Source organism: Nicotiana sylvestris, chromosome 4, assembly GCF_000393655.2.
Source record: "Nicotiana sylvestris chromosome 4, ASM39365v2, whole genome shotgun sequence".
In the NCBI taxonomy this organism is placed as follows: Eukaryota; Viridiplantae; Streptophyta; class Magnoliopsida; order Solanales; family Solanaceae; genus Nicotiana; species Nicotiana sylvestris.
Window position 1 is genome coordinate 49104504 of NC_091060.1, and position 4372 is coordinate 49108875.

The 4372-nt window shown below is 35.8% G+C and overlaps 1 long non-coding RNA gene across 1 annotated transcript; it reads right to left on the reverse strand.

Annotated features, from left to right (window-relative positions):
• Window positions 1-418: 418 nt before the first annotated feature.
• LOC104223868 (uncharacterized) lies at window positions 419-4124 on the reverse strand. The gene is made up of 2 exons (XR_710231.2): window positions 3743-4124; window positions 419-802 (listed from the first exon to the last, which is right to left on the reverse strand). It is a non-coding gene; the product is annotated as an uncharacterized lncRNA (long non-coding RNA).
• Between the last annotated feature and the right edge of the window lie 248 nt (window positions 4125-4372).

The window sequence follows — 4372 nt, forward strand, 5'->3', positions numbered from 1 at the left end:
CGCATTGATCGATATCGATAAGAATAATACATCTCAGTAAGCGCAAAAGCCTTGCCTCTACCCTATAGTACACCTCTTTGTTGTATAAACAAGTCCGTACCAGAACAAGCCGAGGAAAATGCTTCTGTATAAGAATAAGGTAATAAATTGTTCCTGGAATTTCTTAGCTTGGCGATAATTAACATTTTATTTTATTTTCAGAATAAGCTACTAAAATCATTGATCAAAGGACTACTTCAACGATTAGAATCTCGGTTCAAACTAATCAACCCACCAATTCGCTACTTTGTATTTGATAAAATATTTTGTGTGGACGAGAAAATCATTTTTTTTTAATTGTTAAATGTGGACAGAGAAACTCTTAGTTGGAACAGAGAATGTAAAAGCAACTACGTAGCAAAGTGGGCATATTCCAATGTCAACTTCAAAAATCAATGTCATTGAAAGAAGCATGCTGCTATTTTGAAGAAGCATTAAAGAAGTTTCTAGAACACAAGAAAATATAAAAAATAGAAAATAGCCGTCTCAAAACTGCATATTCATTCTACTATTGCATACAAATGCCTTTTTCTAAGAGGAAATACTTCTCTCTATCTATTACAAATACAAACACAGCAAACTGTTACTGCTAATCAGTTAGTTCATCTCTGCAGCAGCTCCTGCCACACAAGCAACAATGTGCCTGATTAAGTAAAAAGGATAGTGGAGGAACCCCTTTTATTTCTTGAATTTTTGTTTGCCATCTTTTTTTGTTTTTGTTTTTGGTTTTAAATAACCTCTGTAGTGTTGGTATCTACCCTGCCTGCATATGAAGCCATGAATCAGTGAGTTTGTGCACTAGGAAGGGATAGCATTAGCAACTAAAACACCACCGAACTTCTTCAAACTAGACTCGAAAGGCAAGCACATACGCACATAGAGATAATAGCAACAACAACATACTCAATGTATTTTCTGGGGAGGGTATTATGTACGCAGATCTTACCCCTACCTTGTGGAGGTAGAGAAGTTGTTTTCGATAGACCCTCGGCTAAAGAAAAGCTTTTCAAAGCAGGTTTGAAAACGAAAACAGTAGTAAAGAGTTGAGAATAATGCAGATAAGAACAGTAACAATAACAAAATAACAAAGCAATAAGATAACCAAAGCAATGAAAACAACAGGTAGTAATAGAGATCGAGAGATAAGATAATACGAGAATGATAATAATAATACTAGTGATACGGAAAATAAGTAACAAATACGGTATTCCAAATTCGACTGCCTACTAACCTTCTACCCTAATCCTCGACCTCCATATCCTTCTATCTAGGGTGATGTCTTCGGTAAGCTCAAGATATGTCATGTCCTGTCTAATCACCTCTCTCCAATACTGCTTCGGCCTACCTCTACCTCTCGTAAGACCCACCACTGCCAACCTCTCACACCTCCTCACTAGTGATAGTATAATAGCACTAGTATCAATAAATAAGTGAAAGTATGGTTCATTGGTTTATTGTTTATTCACAAATGCACTTAGAATAGTACTCTAAGCTAAGCTCTTTCATTATTTCATGACAAGCGAAAGAACAAGAATTCGAAAGAATGGTGCCTGTTCTCGTTTTGTTTCAGCCAGAGGAAACCATGAGGAGATGTTACCAACTAATTTCCAAGGGCTAGGGGCGCACAATTCGAGACTCGGTAGATAATAGGCCCGTCCCTCTACCCTTCTCCAATTAAACACCAAGCTTTTGTTTGCAGCAAGGTTTGGACCCGTCTGCGCCTAACCCACACATCACAAGCACAGTCTATGCTCTTACAACTAAACCAAGCCCGGGGGGCAGATCACCTCTGTCTTTGAAGAGATTTACTGCTTGTTCTATTCTAGGGGTAGGTGAGGGTGGGGAAGAGACGTCTAGTTTTAAATGGAGGCTGGGTAATTTGATTTACAGTCTCACTGAAACCACCGACTACAAATTCTCCTACAGGTAATGATGTTTCATTAGGCATATAAATCCAGACTGATTGTCCTATTGCTCCATTTTTCAGTTCAACTGTTCACTTCTGGAAAGAAAGGTTTTCTCATTCTAAAATAAAACCATCCAATTATATAAGAAAATAAAGGTACTACAAGACTCACTTTTACACAGTTTCAAGTTCTATTTATCAAATGATAATATGATGCATATTTGTCGATCTATTCGGTACTAAACAACTATAATTCCATCTTAATTTCCATGCCCTGTGAAATTATAAAAACTTGCATTGTAGGGGAGGGAGTTTATTTACCTGATAGCAGACCTCACATGGTCATTGCTTATGCCATTAGCATCTATAGGCTATGTTACAATTCATGATTGAAGACAGAGAAGGGACTACCAACTTGTCTTAATCTGATAAAAGACACTGGCCTCCTTAGTGCAATACTCTAGTTTGCCTAGAGTATTAATCCATATAAAACACTGCTTAATGCTAAAAACAGTGGGAATGTTAGGCACTTTAGGTGACAGATATAATATACCCTTTCATAAACCTCGTATTAGACTGTAAACTTAAATTAGATGGATCCAGGGCATATTTCTGTGCACACAAGACACTAACAACTTTTACAGAAAGCTCACATCAAGGAGGATACAATCACTTAAAAAAAAATTCTAACCCCAATTTTCAATCAGTTTATGGAAGAATCTTGACATTTCCATGGAGCAGTTGAAAACAAAATCCATTTAGAGTATTTGAGCAAGCTCATAAAGGCATTGTAAAACACGGAGCCGAGGGAAGGTACATAAGGATATCAGAGTTCTTTGTTAGCAAATTGTTGTTTTCTTCTCCATTTACCACTAATCTTTAGTCATTCTGTTAGAACTTGACAAGTTCTTCATCAGTATCACACTCTAACTCCCTCTATATACTAGCAATAACATGATGGCAGTCTACATATGAGTAAATAATTGGTTCTAAGGCAGTATAAGTTCAACTCCAAGGTGAATATGACAAAAAAATGATATTTGCAGAGAAGGAAATAACAGAATTTCACATTCTTCTTTTACACCTTGAAGGGGACTTTGCATCATCCTGATACAGTTTTGGTCCTTAAGTAACTTAGATGACCTTATCTGTTAAAAAGGTGGGACTTTAAATCAAATTTGCCATCATAGTTTAACCTATTCAATTATTAGAGTACTAATTGTATAAACCCTGGCAGTTAGCTTTATACACCCAGCCATCAACTTGGAGTTTGTGAGAATCATGAAATTATGGCCTTTCTCCAGATATATTTTCTCCAGGTTACATGTATCTTCAAACAAAGTGATGCCGCAGAAAAGTGGATCCTGGATTTTGAACTTTATGGGTCCGGATTCGGAATTCTACAACATTTTAACTACTTTACTGTGTTCAGAATTAATTATTTCTACTTATTTAGTGATTATTAGACACATATAAATGGTCTAAGCTGAAGCTACAGGGTTCAGATGAACCCCTAGCTTATGCACTAAATCTTCATCAGGAGATAATATAATTGTAAAAACAACAATAAGATGCCTCAAATTAAACCAAAACTATTTGGGGTTATCTATTCCTCATTAATCATTCCACCAACCTCTCAATTAATTGTGCTGATCGTACTCCATTTGACTAAATTTCGTAGCTCAATTGAACTAGATTAATACTCTAATTCTCCAAGAAACAGGTGCAGTTTTTCACGGAAATTGAAATTTCACACACCCAAAATATAAAGCAAGAAAAAAGCACAAATATTGATACCTAATAAATCCATAAGGGGGTGTAGATTCAAGAAAGTTGCTTAGCATTCTGGTAAAAAGCAGCAGAGCAGAGAATTGAAGCAATGAAAGCAAAAATCCCTAATCCAATCATTAGGGAAAAACCAGCTACCACCAAGTCCATCATGCATTGCAAGCTTATCCCCATCAACATTTTCTCTGTTTCTCTATGTAGATAGTATATGCTTAATTTCCTTCTAAATTAAAATAACAGGGGTCATTTCTCTTTAACACTCGTTTTTGCTATTTATAGAAAGAAGATAGAAATGGATAAGAATGGGTGTTTTAGCACCCCGAGAAGGAGAGAAGCAGAAGGGATCAACTCACAGCGTGTGACGAATTGTTGCAGAAAATGCATCGGGAAGGTTGACACATAATTACACTTACATTCACATATTCGACTCAAAACACGTTTCTACCGCATAAAAAAATTACTTTTTTATATAAAATACGTTATTATATTGTGTTTTATTTAGCGGAATTTTAGCCGTTAAAATAAAGCACGGTATAATATCGTATTTTATATATAACGCGGTATAATATTACCTTTTACTTATTAAAATAAAAGTCTCTCCTTATTCCCCACGACAGAAACAGAACCTCCATTTTTAAA